The sequence below is a fragment of the Lagopus leucura genome, unplaced genomic scaffold, assembly GCF_019238085.1.
Source record: "Lagopus leucura isolate 7727_CA_CO unplaced genomic scaffold, USGS_WTPT01 Super-Scaffold_100001, whole genome shotgun sequence".
In the NCBI taxonomy this organism is placed as follows: domain Eukaryota; kingdom Metazoa; phylum Chordata; class Aves; order Galliformes; family Phasianidae; genus Lagopus; species Lagopus leucura.
In genome coordinates, this window is record NW_024962262.1 from 61,418,314 (window position 1) to 61,441,551 (window position 23,238).

Below are 23,238 nucleotides of genomic sequence, written 5' to 3' on the forward strand. Positions count from 1 at the left end.
CTATGACCTACAGCCGTCACTGCTGAGTGAGCCAGCCCGTAAAGGACATTCCACCCGAACAGCAGTGCTGTAGCAACTGAAGTACCTGGGACATAGTTACATAAAACAACTCTTATAATGCAAACTATTTTGTTTGGAGATAAGGGTATTTTCATACTATACAGTGTTGCCATTGAATGTGATCTGGGAGCATCGCATCTACAAATACAATAGTATTCTTAAATCAGAGTACGCATGACAAAATAATTCTGGAAGCATTAATTACTTCTAAGCAATCAGCTAGGAGCCTCACCTCTTCAGTGAATTCCCAGTGTCAGATCAGTTCAACCAATTCTGCTTCCTCCCAGAAAATATAAAATGTGCTTCTGACTAGAAAAAAAGTAGTGTCATTCCAAAATATGCACAATAGGCTGAGAAAATAATAGGAAAGGCTAAATCTCCTATAATGAATTTTAATAGAAAACCAGTATATGTTTATTCTTTTTGAAACAAAGGAAAATGTAAAGCTTTTTTTTTTTTCTTTTTAGCCAAATGTATTCCTTAATCCATGAAACAGAATGAGAACAAAAGCCTTTGGGGTCTTTTCCATAACCGGGCAAAAGACAATTAGAGGAATGTTCTGGTCCAAACACATTTCTTTCTAGTGAATGTCACAGTTTGGGCTTTTCATAGACTTTAAATATTTCTGCTTTTGGCCTAGACACAGTGAATGTTTATGACTGGTTTAAGTGAAACCACAAAAATGGGAAAACACTACCACACAGTCATTTTGTTTTTAGTACTGAGAGAGACCACAGCCTGCATTCTCTTCCCTCTATTCCATGTAAAAATGTTCTCTGTTAACACACAAATATTTCTCCTTTCTTCTGTGTGCTTCCTATGCTCTTTGTCAAACTGTATTTGTATGATCTTGTTTAAACAGAACTATTTTAATGACAATAAGAAATAAGAGCCCACATATGTTGACATGATTCAGTCAAAGAATATGTAGGAAAAACAAAGGGGGAGAGTAGAATTGTTATTACTGAGAGATAATGTTGGAAAAATCTGTCCTAGGAGTATCAGAAAATTACTGTTTGGGAAGTGGTGACAAGAAACACCGTATTTCTGGTTATAAAGTGTGCTCAGTCCATCAGTCCAGCATTGAATTTTGCCTTGTTTTTGGCCTTAGATAACATTTTGTCACTTAACGGTGATGTGAGCATTCACTTCAGTTGTTTTGCATCTACATGTACTTCAACTTGTAGTGTTGATGTAAACTTCACATCTTCTTTTGCCCTTTCAGTTTGCTCTCAGCTTTTGTCATTCTACTCATGCCACATCCTTAAGAGGTTGTGGTTCATGGGATGTTTCTCCTATAACCTTCCAGGCAACTCTTTTCCTGTGTAATATTTACATGCTCAAACTGAACACGGCAACATTGATGGCAACACTTTCCCCACTGTCTCTAGCACATTACTGGCAATAATGGTCTAATTTCATTTCCATTAAAAAACAGATATTGCCTATAACTAGCTGATTTTGGAAGGTAAACATTCTAATATATTCTGGTTCACTGACAGAAAAGTAGGTACCTGTAGCACAGCAGTTAATCAAATGAGGATTTACAGTAATTTAGGCAATGTTTTAGTGCAGAAACTTAATTTGCATTTGTTACACTGCTTAATCATTTCTCAGTAATATTCATTTCATCCCAACCTTCTGGATTTTCAGGTTGATGAGTCCCAAACTGAAATACATAGTATTTGTAGAGAAGAAAAAGAAAACCGCACAACAGAGAAACCCAGCCTCAAAAACTATTCATTTCAGACCAGGAGGATTTACATCTTCTGTATTAAAAACAAACATACCATCAAGTTGCTAGAGCAGTAAGAGGGTAGAAATGCTCCAATTTCCGTGTACTGTTAGGCAGGCCAAGGTAACCTATATTCAAAACAACACTCAGAAAGTGGTACAAGAAGCATTAGGCTTAATCTATATGTAACAGGAGTACTAAACAGGAGTTTATTGGAGAGTAAACAAAAAGTTTCATAACTTTAGAAGTAAAGCAAGAGGCTGACTGTTTATTACAAGAGCTCTGGGGCCTGAAGCAAGCATTCCTAGCTCTGCTGTGGATAGGCTCTACTACTTGCTTTGGGGCAGGACAGGCTTTGAACCTGCTAATAGAAAGGAAGCTGGGGAAAGGATCTGAGGATCTGTTTCCGCAAGAATATAGCACCATAAACCAGACACCTAAAGCAGGTTTAATGCATGGCCATAACATTACTATAGTAGTGCCGTTGCGCAGCCTTCTTGCAATAATTAAACAAATGATATGTGCTAAACGAATCAAACAAATTAAACAAATTAAACAAATTAAACAAATTAAAGATCTCCTGTTCCGTGGAATCATAGAATCAACACAGTTGGAGAAGACATCTAAGATCATGTAGTCCAACCACGAACCCGTCACACCATGCTCACTAACCACATCCCTCAGTGCCACATCCACGTGGTTCTTGAACACCTCCAGGGATGGTGACTCCACCACTTCCCTGGGCAGCTTGTGACACTGCATCACCACTTTCTGAGAATATTTTTTTTCCCTAATAACCAACTTGAACCTCCCCTGGTACAAATTACGGCCATTCCCTCTCGTCTTATCATCATTATCTGGAGAAAAGGCCAACTCCCACCTCACCACAACCTCCTTTCAGGAGTCGTAGAAAGCAATAAGGTCTCCCTTCAGCCTCCTCTTCTCCAGACTGAACAATCCCACCTCCCTCAGCCACTCGCTGTAGAACATGTTCTCCAGATCCTTCATAGCTTCGTCACCCTTACTTGGATACACTCCAGGGCCTCTATGTCTTTCTTGTAGCAAGGGGCCCAAAACTGAACACAGTTTCCTGATAACAAGGTGATTATTTCTTGTTACTTGGCGCAAACAGAAAGAAAACACAAATAGGTAAAGCCAAACCATCAAAATCTCTTGAGAAAACGTACAGAGAGAAAACAGTCATCTAAGGCAGGTAAGGACTCTACCAGGAGAGACAACTGAGGTGGGGCAGAGCAGCCATCAATGGCACTGAGAATTCCCTCAGAGATGAAAGAAAAAAAAAAGCTGCCCACTCTTGCCTCAGCCCACATTTACCACACACATCACAATCATAGAAAACAACGACAGAAAATGCTAAGTAGGAAAGGAATACGCAAGAACAGCTCATACCCTACTGAGGCATGAAATGAGATTGCAGAGTGACTGGAGAGATCTCTGTTGCAGCCCCTTTTGAGAAATGGCCTTCCATCGTCAGGCATTTTTCTCAGCAAGGTGCAAATAGCCTTCAGCCAACGGGAGAAAAAATGAAGGAAAAAAAAAAGAGCTTCTGGGAAGCCTGAATATTCTTTAGAGAGGCAAGAGATGTAATATTCATGTTGGTGAGCAATAAAGAGCAGATGGACCTGAGTATGGTTTTCCTTGAGCTGCAGCACAGCAGCTGAACGCACAGACCATGCTGAGCACCTGGGGCTACCACCACCCCAAGTTCCCAGAGAGAAAGGGATTTTCTGGCTGCTTCATCCCAAACCTCCACACTAAGAGGAAGCAACGTGGTAATCCTTCCTACAGCACGCTAATATAGGAATGGGCACAGCATCCATACTGGCTCTGGGCCGTAAAGAACACCTGTAGCTGCAAGATGACAGCACTGTCAGAGGAATCACAGAGGCATTTTAGCATCTGCTCTATTCACTGATCTTAGCTGGACTTTTGGCTACAGAATTGAGAAAACGAGGCCAAAGGACAGTTTGTGAACAACACAGATACACCTCCAAATGAAGGGGACAGATGTCTTGCACAGTCTGATGGCTGCTACCTTGTAAAAATGCCTTTTGCAGTGCACTCTGTCTTCATTGGTAGCAATGGTTCTGAGGGCTTTTTTCTCTTGTTTTTGTTGTTTATTTCTTTTGGAGGGGTGTTAAATGACAATTTCACAGAACAACAAGACATCATTTTACTACATATCATTCTATGTGGAAGGTCAGTACAAAAACGAAACCAATGAAAAAATTAAAGATATCTTCTTAAAGTAATGAAGTTCAGAAGCTGCTGCAGTCACCAGTTGACAGATGTGTAGCAATAAAGAACAGCTAATTAATACAACCAAATATCCATACCTTATCCTCCTTATTATATCCAGCTGTGGACAACACTACTAGGAATATCTCATTTATTTTGTCATCCCAGGTGAAGGGAGAAAATGAGCTCTGATTTAAGACCCTATTTTCCAACAGCTTCTTCAGAAGCTGGCTACTATACTTAATCAACAATGAGGCTATAAATACACACACCTTGTTATTTCAGTGTTTCACTTGATGAAACATAAGAGGCCACTAGTGGACAGCTAGAATAAGAATGAAGGATTACTGCAGTAGCTCCTAGATGACCTGATATAATGCAAAGTTGATGATACAGTCAAAAGTGGGGGAAGGGCAATATTTCACTCTGCTAGGTTTCAGTGACATAGACCACATCAGGGCCATTATCCATGATAGAAATGTACACCAGTTACTCTGGAATAATGCCTCTTATTTATTTCCATGGAAACTACAACAGATACAAAGAGCACAATCACACTATTTGCTAGAACAAACTTTCAGCTACAAAACACTGTTTTCCACAGTCACCACCATTAGCTATGCATTTTGGCCAGCAATGAACAATGAACAAGAGCCTGCATGCCACACTCACAAAAATCTGCACCAGCTATCACCACTGCTGAAATGCACAACACACCTCCTCATTATGCTCACATCCACTGTTTCATCTCCACAAACATTCAGCAAGCATCAATCAATGCCAGTGGGTGCCATTTTTTCACATGGAGGTATTGCACCTCAGACACCATTTTGTCAGACAGCCCCTCTGCTGCCATCTGTCAAACAGCAACAAAACACAATGGGATATTGGCAGGAAGGTTCAACCTCTACTGCCACACCACCAACATCCACCTCTGACACTGTGGGCCAATATCATGTAATAGGAGTCATTATTTTCACAACATAATGGACCAACATAATAAAGAATGAGGCATTACTTTTGGAGTACCCTTTGTATACGTTAAGGAATGATGCAGTAGGGCATGTTTTCTGAATGCACAGAATCACAGAATGGCCAGGGTTGGAAGGGACCTCAAGGATCATGAATCTCCAACCCCTCTGCCACATGCAAGGCCACTAACCTACCATTTAATACTAGATCAGGCTGCCCAGGGCCTCATACCTCGATCCCATTGATGACAAAAAAAACCCAAAACTTTACTATTGCATCCACTAAAGCCAGTTTTTTACCCTTACTCTCAGTAGGAGTACCCATACAGTGTTATGCATCTTTTGGTAATAACGACACATGATCTGTCAATTCAACGGCTGGTACTATCAGTGCAGTTGGCAGCAACTTCTGTGGCGTTATACAAGGTTGGCTTTATAAGAAGCCAAATCAGAACATCAGATCTCTCTGTTCCCTCCCATTGGAGCTGGTGATGGAGCTTTTAAATATTTATCGTTCTTGATAGGCGCAAAAGTCTGCAGATGAAGCAGCTATTGGCCCAGATACTAGATCACTGCATAGCTTTCCCTGCCCAGCTTCTCTGCACTGTGTTTCTGTGCTGCACAGTAAGGAATTTTAAAATATGATTGCAATTCAACACTGAGACTCCACTATGCTGCTAACCTGTTAAAAACTTAATGTAAGGAAAGAAAATTTCCCACGACATCTTGTGAATTCTGGGGTTTGAATCACTTTGTATTTACGATCAGGATCTCTGACGGTGGAGTGCTTGACTTGTTGATATATATTCCTAACAAAGCATCCTTATCACACACTTCATCTAAAAATTCAGCATGTGGTTGCTGCATGATGATTGATTATTGCAGGGAAAGTCTTTTTATCCAGTTTAACTATGGCCTTTTTTTTTTCCCAGGTGAATCCCTTTTAAAATATTATCTCTTTTCCCCACCTCACAATGTTACAAAGGATTTACTGTATGGTTTTATTTACTCCAATAAATACCTGCCACATTTAAATCACAAGACACTGAAGATACAGTGAAATAGAGCCCTTAATATCACTGATGATGTAATTGTATTGTCAATTATTCCTGAAACAGTGCTGGGGAGTTTGAGAGGGTTGTGAATTGTTCTGGAATCACTGTTTTGGGACAGATTTCTCTTTTAAGTCTCAACAGGGAAGGATTTTCCTAGAGTAAAAAGGGATTAAAATATGCTGTGTTCTTTTATGGTACAGATAGGAAAGAATTAATTTCCAAGGGAATGCTTCTGATTTTCTAGATGGTGTCCATGCAAATACTGCAAATATTTGATGTGGTGCTAAACAGCCCAAAGTGGATTTTGCGGGAGCTTTAATCCTTTCTGTGCATCTTTGGGATTGGAGAGGAGGCTCTGATAGATGGTAACATTCCTGTTCTTAGAAATAGCCTTAATTTTTGGCATAGTTCAGAATGAACTGCCTGTAACTCTGTTAGCTCACCTGGGAATGCTTGGAGAGATCTCAGTTTCAGCTCCTATTCTGAATCATGTACCTTCAGGACCAGCTACCATAAAATATTTTACTGCCTTTCATTAGGTTTACAAGAAGAAAAAAAAAGTATTATTTAGGGAAAGAACATCGCTCCTAATGTTTCCCTGTTAAAAAAGGGGGCATTTTAAGCAGTTGGTGTTTTTCAAAGATGAAATTCCAGCCTACTCTACCTAGAACAAATTTAAGACTGTACAAGTTATTTTGACAGAGCCCAATTATCTGTTCTGTCCCTTGAAAACCTTTCTTCAAAATTCACATGAATTTATACAGAAGGACAGCCACATTCTGGAGAGAAATCCCATAACAAAAGAACGTGTGGGAGGAGAAGAACCATTTTCACTGATCTTTCTGTCTCTTTATTTTGTTGTCACCCCCTCTTCTGCTATAGCAACGGTGCTGAGTGTTGATGACATAGCATGTTGCAGTAATATTCTGGGCACTAAATTCAGTTCAATCTATCTTCATTTCCTGTAGAAAATGGATTGTTACCTGTGAATACTTTTGTAACCTACTCCCAAAGTTAAATTTTTTCTATCTATCTTACCTGATTGTGGTATATTTATAATAATACTTTCATTCACATTCAATCTGCAGCTAGCTCTTATATTGTTTTCAGATGCCTCTCATTAATATTTCAGGTGCAAAAAGGTCCCTTAGAGTTGGAATAAGTCACACTAGGCTGAGAAAAACTTGTGTTTCACCTTTCATAAAAATCCATCAGACCACCTTTCCTGGGATAGTTGGCCTAGTCAGAAGTGCAGACTGCTGTTTTAACCCATCTTTTCTTTTGTTTCCTTACTAAACAGCCAGTCTTCATTTAAAAAATTGTAACATATCTATGAGGGCTCTGAAAGTAATGACTCCCACTACATAATATTGGCCCACAACGTCAGAGGTGGATGTAAGTGGCATGGCAGTAGAGGTTGAACCTTCCCAACAATATTCCATTAGATTCTGTTGCCATGTGGTCAATGGCAGCACAATGGTGTCTGACACAGAAGAGCAGATGAAGCAAAGGTGTGGAATTGAATATCTCCATGTGAAAAAATGACACCCGTTGGCATTCACTGATGCTTGCTGAATGGTTGTGGAGACCAAACAGTGGAGACCAAACTATGTGAGCACAGTGGATGATACGTTTCAGCACTGGCAACAGCAATGTAAAAGACAAACACATTCCAGACAGCCATGCAGATTTTTATGAGTGCAGCATGCAGGCTCTTGTCCATTGCTGGTCAAAATGCAGAGCTAATGGTGGTGACTGTGTTGAAAAATAATGTTTTGTAGCTGAGTGTTCTAGCAAAGAGTATAATTGTGCTCTTTGTATCTGTTGTAGTTCCATAGAAATAAATAGAAGGCATTACTTTCAGAGCAATTTACATACAATATAAAATGCCTCCATGTTGGTTTTCTGGTGTTTAAAATAATAGCAAAAAAAAAAAAAAAAAAAAAGTGTCCATTTACCCCAGTTTGACCAGACTTAATTTAATTTTGTTTGCTTCCTGCTGAGACCATCCCACATCCTTGAAGGCACATTGTAGTTAACTATTAGCATCTGCAAGAGTGAATCAGCAGGATCTGCACAACTTCTCCCTGCAGATTCCCAAGCACTGCAAATAAAAAAAGGTGAGAGAAAAATCCCTGGTTATGTCCCTGATTTAGACATAGCCTAAGTGCCCAACAAGAAGCTAGGTCAGTATTTCTGAATAAGCAGGGTAATTAGCACATGCCACAGACTGTAAAAGTATATTGCTTCCTTCCAAAATATCACAGGAATACTAGAAAGTTTATTAACAGAGATGAGGAACTATAAAAGCAACGAACATTTAAAAATTATTTGGTCCCACAATTGCCATCACTGGTAACTAAATTAAATAAGTGCACTATGCATAAAGGATTTGACTTTCAGTTAGATGCAAGCATTTCTTCTTTTTGGAAAGATTTTTGTTGTTGTTGTTCAGTTCATTTTGCATGCGTGTGTTTTTCCAGAAAAAAATTTTATAAGCAGAGCACTGGAGATGACTCAGAATTTTTATGGAGACAATTGGGATAAATATTTGTGATGAGACAGAAGAGATAAGTTCAATGCAGAGTCCCACGGTTTTATAAAAATTACTAATGATGGAGCCTGTGGAACTCTGGACATTATATTAATGGGCAGAGGCTGGGAATACTAATCACAGAAAACTTGCAGTAAATCTGAGAGGTAAACAACAGGGTCAGCAACTGAAAATTTCTGGCAGATAAGCTTTGTGCCAAAAATGTTTTAAAGATGGTAAAAAAAACTGTTACAAAGCTGTCATGAAATAATGGAAGAGGACATCACTTTCATCGGGGAGAAATCTGTTCTCATTTGGGCATGAATCATTGCTTACTTGAACACGAGACCCTCTTCTCCCAAGCTGTAAATCGCACAAATCCAGTATCACCCAGGTGTAGCATGTGGAGCCAACCACAAGCAACATCTGCCAAGAAGTTCTTTGTGGAACTGCTCTGTGTCCTTTTCATACAGGATTGGATGAGAGGTAATGACTTTAAGTTGCACCAGGGGATATCCAAGTTTGATACTAGAAACATTTCTTCGTATAAAGAATGGTGAGGCAGTAGCACAGGCTGCCCAGAGAGGTGGTGGAGTCACCATCCCTGGAGGTGTTCAAGAACTGTGAAAATGTAGCACTGAGGGACAGGGGCTAGTGGGCATGGTGCGATTGGTCTGCAGTTGGACTAGATGATCTTACTGGTCTCTTCCAACCCTTAATGATCCTATTATTCTACAACACAACAGAAGGTAGCAATGTGCTGAACCTAAATACGCGCTTTGCCAGTAAAAAGAAGCAACAGTTCTATATATGAGAGCTTTTTGTAATGTCTGCTTTTAAAAGACTATCCTCAGTGCATTGTTGGAAAACCACAGCACAATGCAAAGAGGCAGGAAAGCAACATGAAAGCTATAGTGCAGAGCAGTCTGAAAATAGAAATGCCATGGCAATTACACTTACAAGGAAAACCATGGCAATTAAAACAGTTTGGTAAATGCAAATTAATTATTACAATTTTCTGCACAGTTGCTAAATAGAAAACAAATGAGAAAAGTTTAGGTTTGTCACACACAGAAAAAGAGAGGATACAATTTCTTTTTTTTTAATTAGTTGTAAGTTATTCCTGTTGTACAGACTAGTAATGCTCTAGTACAAGATGACTGAATAAATCATTGGCATAACTACCAAAAAAAAACCCATGGAATTATCACAAATCAAGAAGTGTGTATGGCTTTTTTACATTATTTCAAGCTAATGGGCAGGAAAATAGGAATTGTAGGCTTCACTGTTATTGCCTTAGAAAAAAAAACTGACTTAATGACAGGATGAGAACAGTTGGAAGATTTCATAATTACATCTGAAGTTCCCATGTCCTCATAGGAAAATGTACAATTTCTTGAAAAGACTAATTTTTACTCCAGCTGATGTCCTCACTGTCCACACTTCAGCCTGCAGCTCCCAAGCTTCAGCTACCAGTTCTCCATTCATAACATATCTCCTAAACTCATCACATTTTTACTGTGAGACAGCCTCTTGCCGATAGGCAAGTTATCTACTTCTAAATTTCCTCTTCAGTGAGCTAGATTTCTTTTTTCCTCCCTCCTTGCAAGACCTTGTGATTTTTTTCTTAACTCTACCCAGCTAGCCATCCTTGTTAAAGTATGCAGACAACACAATTACACAGAGTACTCTGGCAGTGCCTTCATTAATGCCAAAGCGGTAATAGCACTGCTATATTTTCATTCAATATTTATCCCACTGAAATTTGCTAGGACCTCATTTGTCATTTCAGACACCACCCCATAACTGAAGCTCAATTCGAGCTGGTACTTGACCCTGGTACTTCTAAGTAACCCCTCTCCTTCGTTAATTCTTCATTAACGTCTCATTCTCTATAAATTCTTCAGCAATTATTTTGTTCAACACCAGTAAAAATGAATAAAAAAAATTGTGGACAAGAATGTGAGCATCCTTACCCTACCTTCCTCATCTCCCACCCTTGCTAAGGACGAACATAGTCACTGCAAACTGAGCATCAGAACTTGCTCATTGAAGCATCTTAATTAATGCATTTAAATTCATTTACTATATGCTATATGGATTTCACATTGCAGTAATTATTTTTCTAATCAGTATGTTGTTCTGCCAAAAGTCAGATGTTTTGCTGGAGCCCATGACAACAGTGTCGCCTTTATCAAATGGATTTGTAATTTAATTAAAACTGATATCAAAGAAATAAATGAACTGTTTATTATAAAACCATGTTGAACGGCATTCATTAGAATGAAGGGATTATAGCTTACATGGATTGTTATCAGTCTCCTCATGATTTGTTGAGAACCGATAAAAGGCTAAACAATTTAAAGCTACCTAGCACACCCTGTTCATTTACAAAAATATGGAGGCAGAACATCAGCTTTTATTGTGCCCCATGGATTGTCTGTAACATCCTCAGGGCTGCTGAATTCGAGTGGTCTGGGCAGCTCTTCAGTCAATGCCCTCCTGGCTGCCTCACAAAATTGCAGTGCTTAACACCAGCAGTGGCCACGTGCCGACAGTGCTGCTCACACTCTCAGTGCCACATGCCCAGACACTTGCATTTCCCTCTGGGTACTGATATTTGAATTTTTGCTGACTTGGTGAAGGAACAACACAACGCTTCTGTTTTTATCTGGGAAACAAAACGCAACGTATTTCAAAATTTTCCTATGTAACTAAACTACCAAGATTCCAGTCAATAAATATTTTCCTTCTCTTCTTGAAGAGCAGTGAGGTAGTTTGGGGGAGAAAAAAAAAAGAAAAGAAAAGCACAGGAAACACCACAGGAGAGAGAAAATAGCACAGAGGAGATGGGAAGGTAACAAACAGTAGCTGCGCAGCCGCCCCTGGGAATCTGCCCAATTGAGTTGGCACGGTTATTGACCTCTCACTCAGGGCTGAAGCACATGGCAAGGCAGTGTTTCCTCTGGGAAACAGAAGATTTTGCTGTGCTGCCAGCCTGAAACCTTTCTGATCGCTCTCTTAGCCCACTACAGTGGCTGAATACAGATCCATATTTCACCCCTGTGGAGGAGTGTGACACTTCTTGCCTAAAAGCTTTCCAAGAATGGCGATGTGCACATACACACTCCTCTGACGAAAAAAAAAAAACCCAAAACAAAACAACAACACAGAAAATAAAAATAGAACCACCACACTGAAGAGCAAAGGCAGTAAACATGTCTCTTCTGGTTTTAGGATTATGGATCTCAGCCAAGAGAACTGAAGTTCCTGTTAGCACAGATGAGATACGCATTTTACAGCACAAGCAGGACGTAAAGTGCGGGGATGCAAAATAAGTCATGGAGTTCTCCATCTAAGGTCCAGGAGACCGAAAATCCAACGAGGAACAAGGAAATAAAATAGCCTGAGAACAAATTGCTATATTGTATCTTTTTAAGGACATTTATTGGTGACCGTCTCTCCTCATTGAGAGACTTGTAATGTCTGAAAACAATAACACCATTTTAGAAGAAGGTTCCCAGATATTTGAAATAACATATTTAAAGATAATGCTCCAAATCTCAAGTCTAAAACTGAAGCATTACAAAGTAGCCATCACTACAATCCTTGCATGTATCTTTTCTGAAATTCTTGTCAAAGTAACACACATACACAGAGAGAGCCAAGAGAAGATTTTGGTTTGAAAACAGAGCCCATTTTGCCAGAAGAATGTGAATAGTCTAAGATTCTCCAAAGCAGAAACCAGCAATACACGCAGCACAGGTATCACATACTTTCATCTGATTGCCATCTTGAAAAAGACAGGGCTGCACAGCTTTGATTATTACTGATCATCGCCACCTCTTCCAACATCCAAGAACAGAAACAAGTTCCCCATGTTTCCAGAGTTTTGAATCACTTCCACAATAATACAACAGCCAGTTCCAGCTCTTACCACATCATGGCTGCTATGGTCACACGAGAAAAAGAGAGCCTTCTTCACATTCTCACAATTGCAGTCTCATACCTCAAAATTTCACTTTGTAGCTGATGCTGTGGCTTAACCCGGCAGCACCACGCAGCCGTTCAGTCACTTCCCTGCCACCCAATGAGATTGGGAAGGGAGTTAGGAAAAAAGTCAAACTTGTGGGTTGAGATAAAGACAGTTAAATGGGAGATAAAAGGTAAAACAAATAATAATAACAGTCATAAAACAATAGATTATAGAATCGTGTAATTGCTCAGGTTGGAAAAGATCTTAAAGATCAAGTCCAACTGCACCCTAACCATACTACCCCAACAACCCTTTGCTAAATCATGCCCGAGCACCATATACAAATGGTTTTTAAACACATCCAAGGATGGTGACTCAACCACCTCCCCGGGAAACCTATTCCAGTGCTTAACCACACTTTCTGTAAAGTTCTTCCTGATATCCTCCCCTTGCACAACCTGAGGCCATTTCCCCTCAAGCAATAAGGTCTCCCCTCAGCCTCCTTTTCCCCAGACTAAACAGCCCCAGTTCCTTCAGTCACTCCTCATAGGGCATATTCTCCAAGTCCTTCACACGCCTCATTGCCCTTGATTGCGCCTGTTCCAGCACCTCAATGTCCTTTCTGTATTGAAATGCACGATGCAATTACTCACCACCAGTTTACTAATGTCCAGCCAATCATTTAGCAGTGGCAGCACTCACCAGCCAATTCCCCCTGTTTCATTGCCCAGCATGGCACCATATGGTACAGGGCACCCCTTTGGACATTCGGGTTCAGCTGTCCTGGTTCTGCCCCCTCCCAGCTCCTTAGGTACCACCAGCACCTCACTGGCAGGGCAGCATAGAATCATAGAATCACCAAGGTTGGAAAAGACCTAAAAGATCATCCAGTCCAACCGTTCACCTATTCCCAGTAGCTCCCACTAAACCATGTCCCTCAACACAACATCCAGCCTTTCCTTGAACACCCCCAGGGTCGGTGACTCCACCACCTCCCTGGGCAGTCCATTCCACTGCCTGACCACCCTTTCTGAAAAGTAATACTTCCTAATGTCCAGCCTGAATCTCCCCTGCCGTAGCTTGAAGCCATTCCCTCTGGTCCTATCACTAATGACACGAGAGAAGAGGCCGACCCCCAGCTCACTACAACCTCCCTTCAGGAAGTTATAGAGAGCAATGAGGTCTCCCCTGAGCCTCCTCTTCTCCAGGCTGAACATTGAACAGGCTGAACATGAGAAAATGAGAAGTCCTTGGCTCTGTGTAAGCACTGCTCAGCAACAACTAGAACATTGGTGTGTTATCAACATTATTCTCATTTTAAATCTAAGACACAGCACCCTACCAGTCACTATGAAGAATATTAGCTATATCCCAGACAAAACCATGACAGCGGGTCATGCACATCACAGGACGTGGACCACTGTCTACATGCCACACTCCATCAAAACATCAGTACCACAAGGAGTCAAAAGACAAGAAAATCTACAATAAAGCTCAGCTCAGACAGATGGGACTCCAGTTAGTTATTGCAGCTTGTAGGTGACTTCATCTGCAAATGAAAAAGATGCTGAAAGAACTACTGAAGGTCATTCAAAGTACCATTATGAGTATAAAAATAGTCTAACTTGTACCAGCTCATTCCCCAATATTGTTCTCCTACCTTTTACATCTGACAAATGTGTTTCTTTGCCTTTAATCCTAGCACCCAAACACTGGTCTAAATTAACTTCTAGCTACATACACACCAGATCAGAATCTGCAATTATCAACATCACTGCTAACTTTGAGTAGTGTGGATGCATTGCTGAATGAATGTCCTCTTTGCTTCTTCTGAGCTAGCTAGAAATATTTGAAATATACTTTTTCCTCTCTTCATTGCCCATATTACTTAAAAATAAACACTATATTTAAAAAAAAAAAAAAAAAACAGCACATACTATCAAATATGTTTGAAAAACTATTTTTCACTTAGTCTTTCTGAGAAATACTTCTATGGATATTGGTTAATAATGAATAGTTAGTATCACATCATTGTAAGAACTACTTTCAAATTACTGAGCATAGAGAGAGAAGAAAAATTCAGATCTCACCCTTCCTGCCTGCAGAGGTTATTTGTTGCTATTCTCTCATATGTAAGACTTCAAAAACAACCCACACTTTCACCTATATTTACTGAATACTTCAATAAAACTTTAAGTGGTTTGTTCATTGTGCCAAACCAAAGGGGCTACTTTCTCCAAAATATTCAGTTGAGTTTCCCCAGTTGTACTGACACTATTGTATTAAAATCTTTGCAAAGTAATAGAAGTAGGAGGAAAGTATTATAATTTATTTATCTGTAAGGTCATTCATTACCTGCAGACAGATCTGTGGCTTGGAGCAGAACACAATTTTTCTTTTCACTCACAAGTGAGATATCAGATCCAGTTCCCTGCTCCCTTCTCACAAACCCAGCAGATGTCAAGGGTGCAGCCAGACCAAAAGGCTCTGCAGAAGTGCAACCAGTGAAATATTGCTGGAGGAGGAAGGGATCAGGAAGGATGCATAAGCAACCAAAATCCAGTCTTCCTCCCAAAGCCACAACCTCAGAGCAGCATTTTTACCATGATCCACATCCAATTTCATGTAAAACTGAGTGAGAATGAATTAACTCCTTTGTGTGGCAAAAGTATAATAGAGGAAGAAATGTTGCATCTGTTCATACTCTATTTGCATATTTCTATATTTACTATTGCAGTTCATTGTGTTTTGTAAGCCAGCCTCCATATGATGAATTTTTATCGCATTTAAGTCTTCATGATAAATACAGCACCTAGCAGATCTAGTCATTAAAGCCTGTATTCATTACTAAAGGAAGTTATATTCCAAAATTGTTCTGTGGTAGACAACTCCTCCAGATCCAGGTTCTTCCTTGTTAAGACACAATTAGTATGATAAATATGGTTACAGGAAATAACGGCAATGCTTGTTCACCATAAAATGGGGGGGGGGGGGAAGATAATTATTACAAGGAAAGGTTTAATAATTAACAATAATGCCCCAGTCACCTGCAAATAAAGCAGAACTCTAACCAAGTGTTCATTATCAGCAGCAGTTCGAAGCCAACATGGCCTTAACCTCAAAACGGATGTCTGTGATAATATGGTAGGCAGAAGGATGAAACTGTATTGTTTCTCTTTTACAGGAGCACTGCCATAAGACGCTTGGGTCAGAGACAGTGATCACCATGGATAAAGCAGCTGCAGCCTCAGGAGCCTGTAAGTACAACCACAATGCCCCCCCAGTTCTTACACTGCGCTCAGGCTAGCACTTCCCTGCCCACAGAATAACCTACAGGCACTTGAGGCTCTGATTTTTTAATATACATTGAATTAAGGAAGGCTGTTTTGAGATATATGGCCACTGCTAGGTCAAATGAGAAGCCATTCACTTTTACTTCAATTTAACTGCAATTACTGAATTATATAACCTCACTTAATTGTACCGTTCACCTATTTACTATTCCCATCATTCTGTCTCAAGCCATCTAAACCATTTCTTCTAAGAAAACACCTCCTGCTGACTGAAACCACCTTCCAGTAATTAAGCTCAGTATCCTCTTTTCTCCCAGGAGTATGGAAGACTGTGTCAGTGTCACAGATATCAAAGCAACAGGGCTCAGCAGCACCTCAAGAGGGTCATCTAATTCACCTCTTTGTCCCAAAGGCAGGATCAATTTCTTCTAAATTGTTCTTGACAGAAGTTCATTTAATCCATTCTGAAATCCTCCAGCCACTCCTCAGCTTCCCTCAGAAATCCAGTCTGCGATCAGCCTCCTTTACCATTAGAAAACTTCTGCAAATGCTTGGCCTACATCTCCCTGACTGCAATTTAGCCTATCACTTCTTGCACCGCTCTGTTGAAGGTAAAGCAGCATCATTTTACTTAATTTACCGTCAACTAACACAAACCTGCAATCACCAATTCAGTTAGTGAGAAAAGACAAGACACAAACCATAATGCAAATACTTAGAGACCTGTCCTACCTGTTCATTTTCTCAAATACCCTAATTTTAGCTGTGTTTAATCTCACTACGAAATTTCTCCATCAAAGCAATAGGAATCACAGGGGGCAGTCACATTGTAAATTACCATTTCTTTCTATTGTTCTACAATTAATGGCTTCCTGTCACACTGTTCCTTAGCTTCCCTTTCCCAGTATGGGCTGCGCGTGAGCTGCAGCCTCTCAGGGTGTTCCTGTACCATCATAATCACGCCTGTTCTCCTAAACGTCCCCTTGTTCTAGGGGTCATTCTACAGAGGGCTGCTGCCCACATGTGGACACAACATTCCCCATGAGGCCCTTGCAGTGCTGAGCTGCGTGAAAACAGCATCTTCACATTTCAAATTTTATAATCGTGGGCAACTACAGGAGAAACCGCTGACAAGAATGCAATGCAGTGTATGGTTAGCTTTCCTTACCCTGTAGACATAGGCATTTAATGCTTTCTTCACCTCTTCTTCAACATCGATGACAGGTTCTGGGATCTCCAGAGCACTGAGCTGGAGGACCATGACTACAGCATTGACAAAATCCTAGCCAACCCCAAACTTATGCAGGATTTGCTGCTCCAAGTGGATGCATATAAGTTTATGGGGTCTGATGATATTCATCCAGAGTACTCAAAGAGCTGACCGATACCCCTATGAGACATATCTCACTTACTTTTTTAATGGCTTTAGAAATTTAGAGAGGTACCAGTCAAATGAAAGCTAGTGAACATTGGTCAAATTTTCAAGACAGACAAGAAAAGTAATTACAGGTTTGTCAGTCTCACTACAATGCCTGGTAAAAATATGGTGATTATTCTGGGAGTAATTGAAAAAAACCCAAAAGAAAATAGTCAGTGGTCACAACCAGCGTGGGTTCATGAGGTGAAAGTACTGTTTAGCAAATTTAATTTCCTTTTATGACAAGGTTACACGTCTAGCTGACCAAGGGAAGTCAGTTGATGCATTCTTAATTGATTTCAGCAATGTTTTTGATACTGTTTTTTGTGGTATCCTTCTAGAAAAAAAAAAAAAAAAAAAAAAAAAAAAAAGTCCAGCATATCATTATATAAAAACATAATATAATGGGTAAACAATTATCTGATGATTTAGGCTCAAAAAACTAGAGTAAATATGGCTACATCAGGCTGGCAGCCAGTCACTAGTGGAGTTCTGCATGGCTCCATTTTAGGGCCAGTTCTCTTTAATGTTTTCATCAATTACTTGGATGCAGACATACTAAGCAAGTTTGCAGATGAAACTACACTGGGAGGAGCTGTTGACTGCCTTGAGGGTAGGGGTGCATTGCAGAAACATCTTGACAGACCAGAGAGCTGAACCATATGAAATTTAACATGAGCAGATGCCAAATTCAGCACCTGGGATGGGGCAACCCTGGATACACCTACAAAATGGAGGACAAGAGGCAGGAGCACAGCCCCATCAAAAAGAATCAGGGGTTCTGAGTAATGGCAAGCTGGATCTGAGCCAGCAGTGTGCTCTGGCAGCCAACAGAAAGTTAGTGAAAGGGACTGCACCAGAGGATGGTGGGCATGGGACAGGCTTCCCAGGGCTGTGGGCAGGGCCCCAAGTGCCAGAGTTGAGAGTCTGGACAAAGCTCTCAGACACTGGGTTTGATTTTGGGAGGTGCTGTGTGAAGCCAGGAGTTGGACACCATGATCCTTGTGGGTCTCTTTCAACCCAGGTTATTCTATGTTTCTATGAATCTTCAGCCTGCAGGCCCTCACTTTCATGCTCACCAGTAAGCCATTCATTCACGTTTAGCATTGAACGTGGAGGTTGTGGCAGGGGGGTTGGAGACTCATGATCCTTGAGGTGCCTTCCAACCCTGGCCATTCTGTGATTATGCAGCAAGTGATTAATACCTGTTGACAGGTCACTACCTCCACCCATATTATTTTTGGTCTATTAGTCCTTCTTTCCATGTCTTTATAGTGCTGCTCCTTCAGAAAAAAGCACTGTACGGTACTGGTTGTGAGTTGCACATATAGGGTGTGCCTTTAGTGCAGGTATCTCCAGAGACAGCTACGTACACTCATTTCCAACCCCACCAGAGTTTTGGGCTGATCTGCTGCTCTGAACTGTTCTTACCAGTTCTGTTACTTATCAAGTAATACTTTCTTCCATATTTCAGCTTCACTACTCCCACACTGGGAAGTACTTACACATGCACTTAAGTACTTTCCTTTGCTTAATCAAAGTCTGTATACCTGTATGCAAACACACTAATTGCAGGCAAAATTGTTCTTATGTAAGCCACTAAACAATGTTTTTCATGGAGTTGAAAATGCACAACAAAGACCTTTGTGGCCATTAAACATTTTAGGGGAAAGCTTTTAACTTTAGGTGAGGAAACGTGTCAGGGGAATTTGAGTAGGTTATCATCAGTATCATCAGATGAGAAGAATAATTTATTTCTGACACTTGTCTTTTACAGCATGTCATTAGAACGATCCCTTTATAGCACCATTCATATACATGACATCTTAAGTCATACCCATCCATCTTCCTCAGCAGACAAAAGACTATCATCCTTCTAAAATTTCATTTTTCCATTTGAAAGACTATGTCAGAAACCATTTCACAAGTATTAACAAGTCCAGACTAGCAATTTCCTGGAATCTTCAAGTACTTTCTAAGGCCACATTTTCCTCCTTCCCTTCAGTCCCCAACCTACTCACCACCTTCCAGTCATGTAAAAAAGTAAACAAATGCAAGAATGCAACATTTAGTGAATGAAGTGCACCAACCCTATGACTGATAAGCTCATGATTTTGTCACAAAGAAGCTTATTTCAAAAGCCTCACAGAGAAGTTACTTTCGTATTGTGGATGATTAGTAGCCCATATAATAACAGCTCTTTCTCTGAGAAGATTGGAACAAGTTAACAACAAACCAGGTGTGCGCTGGCGACAAGCCTGGCAGGGTATCTGAATCTGGTGCTACATTAAAGACTTGTTATAGTTTTTAAGATGAGAACCTGAGTTCTCTTCAGTCCTTTCTGCACATCATGCTTTCCTGAATTCTATCAGTCAGGGCAACACAGGGTACTAACATTCAGACTGACACCTTTACAACCTGGGACCATTCTTCCTGCAGGTGACCAAGTTGCTTCAAATATATGTTTTTTAATATTTTTGTAAGATTGCTCAGTAAACTGATGCTGTTTCCCTCCTGGGAAAGAACAAGTTTTCCCATTATTGAGTTCTTAACACACCCTCACTGTTCCATCATCTTCACACATATCATACATCCATCTTTTTCAAGGACCATGACAGTGAAAATTATCAGTCCATATACTGCATTCAGTTAGTTAGCAGCTGACCAAACATCAGCTGAAATTAATGGTGTGGTATGAAATCAGACATCCAGGATGTGACCCCCTCATACAAACATTACTGCATATGGTAACTTCATTTGATCTATGAAAACCTCCATGTACTTCCTTGCCAACTGTTTCTTTACATATGATAAAGCTCAGTATTCCTATGTAACACTAATTGTTTGGACTGCTGGCACTGGATGTCAGCATGCTGTTACTGAAGGAACACACTATTATGGTAGCACATTTTATCACTAAAATTAAATATCAACAGAAGTCAAAAGAGTAACAGAATCCACTCAAAACTTTGAAAGATAATTAGCACAACATGGTTGGAGTTTTAATGCAGAAATCACCTCCTTGATGGTGGATAAAAACATTAATTTTTTTCTATTCCACTGCAATATTAAAGAACCAAAGTTTATCCCTCATGCAGGAGAACACATTTCTTTATAGTCTAGTAGATATCATCTAGTCAAGAGATACAGAAGACCTGTATCTTCAGTAAAAACAGTCAGATTGGTAGCTTGTTAGATGATGGATAATGAAATTTGCATTTGTTTCTCACTATCTCCAGTTACAGCAGGAAAGTGACAGTATAACCTACAACCCTCTGTCTGAGCAAATAATACAGAAAATACATGCAGAAGTCACTGCAATATTTCTAATGAATCTAAACTTGCATCTTCCCAGCATCAATGGAAATCCTGTTCCTGAGCCATGGAGTATGCATACAGAAGTCAGATATTCCTCATGGGCTACGACACATATTTCTAAAATCCATGATGAAGTGGTTAGTCAGATCTTAACCATTTGAAACTAAGAAAATCTCTTTGGAGTTTACGGTATGAAAAGAGGTTTTCTCTCTGCATGAGAGAGAGCAATTTTTAATGGCTGCACATAACAAACTGAGTATGTAGATATATCAGCCCAACATTTTTTAATGAGATTTATAAATGACTTACTGCAGCTCTAAGTCTGGTTGATTTGGCCTGTGGTTTCTGAACTTATGGTAGAGTACAACGTCTTCTTGGCAACAAAGCCTGGTAAAAGCATGAAGTGCCATTTTTAACACTCCTATTTCTAAACAGAGTAAAACATTTGTACTACATCCTTAATTGTTTAGAGTCTCTCAAGGCAGCAGGATCCACAACCTTTGCATGATGATTCCCCTCTCCCTCTCCCTTGAGATGACTGATAGTTTTGTCAAAACAGTGCTTAGAGTATACCAGTACATCCTCAAAAAAAAAAAGTAGTGATAAGTGTTGCACAGATGGGAAATTCCATTTTTCGTGCTGGATACATCTATGGGCAAAAGACCTATAATGAAAGTAACAAAGAGGATTCTGGATACCTGAAAGTTATTCAACACACGTAATTATGTATTTTTATCAGAAAGCACAATTAAAGACTGAAAGTTCATCCAAAGCCAGCTGAAGCTTACAGAGACCTATTCCAACATCTAAAAAAATTAGATCAGGATCTTAAATTTCCATAGGCATAAAACAGTGTACTTAGAGCACTACTACACTAATAGTGTACTAGTATAGCATAGTCCTGCTATGGAGAAAAAAGAAAAGAAAAAAAAAGGACTACTAAATAATAGCAGGTAGAAAGATGGAGTCAGCAAGAATTGTCACCAATAGAAAGATAGGGAAAGTATTGTAATTATCAGTGAAACAAGCACAACAACTTAACATCACTGCAATTCAGTTAACTGTTAAGAGTACAACCAGGATGAATCCTCCTACTAGGTCTGCAGAAGTAGAGTTTGGAGCTTTTTCTCTTTCCGCTTTTTTTGCCACAGATCAGGAGATGATAGAGGACTAAATAAAGATTTTCTCAGTTGAACCAAATAATGGCTAACATAGGCATTGCATTTCTACTGAGACAGTGGTAACTGCAGACTTAGCAGAGACCACAGAGATTAACGGAAATTCTTTTATAACCAAGTTTTCTTGATTGAACCATAACAACATAAATACATCAATAGTTAAAGCAAGTAAGGCCATCTGTTAAATCACTGTTAAATCTATCTCTGAGGAAAGAGCAACTTACTGCTGAAGTTGTAGTGTCTCTGAGCAGGTAAAAATACACAAACATTGGACCAATCAAACATCCTAAGTTACTGTGCATGTCTTACCAGAATACCCTTCCTATTACTCTTTCTGTTTTAGCCAAATTCCACTTTGAATAGATAGGTTTGTTTTCCAGCTCACATGCTCTCACTCATTCTGATGAGATGATTTGAGAGGGTTTCAGCTACAGGTTAAAACAAATGAATGTACGTGTGGTAGGTTGCTATGGTCCTGCTGTAGGCTTAATGGAGTCTGCAGATGAATTATCTCCCTAACCCTTAGGTTTCTATTCTATAAAGACCTGAATCACTCCCAAGGTGTCACCAACTAACCATGCTGACTGTATGTTGATCATGATGGAATTTTAGACATATTCCTCACATGTATGCATATACCTATAGGGGTCTTAATCTGGAACTAAATTTCAGTATAAGTGGTGAAGCAAACTTTGGCTTCCTATTTAAAACCTGTCAGACAGTTTTGCTGACATTGAATTTCTACACTGCACACACCCACACATTTCCTAACTTCAATCTGAAAATGGGGGGGGAGGGGGTGGGGAAGATACAAAAACAAGAAGAGCCTTTTTATTTTAAGGTTACAGAACCACAGAATCAGAGAATGATCAAGAATTGAAGGGACCTCTAGAGACCATCTGGTCCAACCTGCTCAAGTAGGATGACTTAGAGCAAGTCGCCCAGGACAACACCCCATTGGGTTTTGAGTACCACAAGGATGGAGACCCCCCATTCTCTCTGGGAAGCCTGTGCCAGTGTTTAACCACCCTAATGATAAAATAAAATAAAATAAAATTTTTCATATGGTTCCAGATGCATACTATGAAGTGGGCTACTTTTAATAGGAACTTCTAATGGCAACAAAATTCCTTGACCAAGCATGTATCAAACACCACAACCCTATAATTTGTGAGTTAATATTAAGAACTAAAGAATGGCACTGCAATACTAGTTTTGGCCTTTGTGATCTCAAGAATAAACTGACTGCACTTATAAATACCCTCACATCTGTGAAGACATCATCTTCACAAATCTTTATAAATCTATAAAGATAATTGAGCAAAGCACAGGAAAGACTAATGCCTAGGGAGAACAGGAAAAAGGCGGTAATAGACTAAGTACCATCTGCATATATACATCATTATTTCTTTTAAACTTTGTAGTCAATATTTTGCAAGTCTG

At 39.8% G+C, this 23,238-nt stretch overlaps 1 long non-coding RNA gene across 1 annotated transcript; it reads left to right on the forward strand.

The window, feature by feature from the left end:
* The first annotated feature begins 15,683 nt into the window (after positions 1-15,683).
* LOC122178017 lies at positions 15,684-22,856 on the forward strand. Its single transcript, XR_006178219.1, has 3 exons — positions 15,684-15,846; positions 16,200-16,493; positions 22,637-22,856. It is a non-coding gene; the product is annotated as an uncharacterized LOC122178017 (long non-coding RNA).
* Positions 22,857-23,238: the final 382 nt, after the last annotated feature.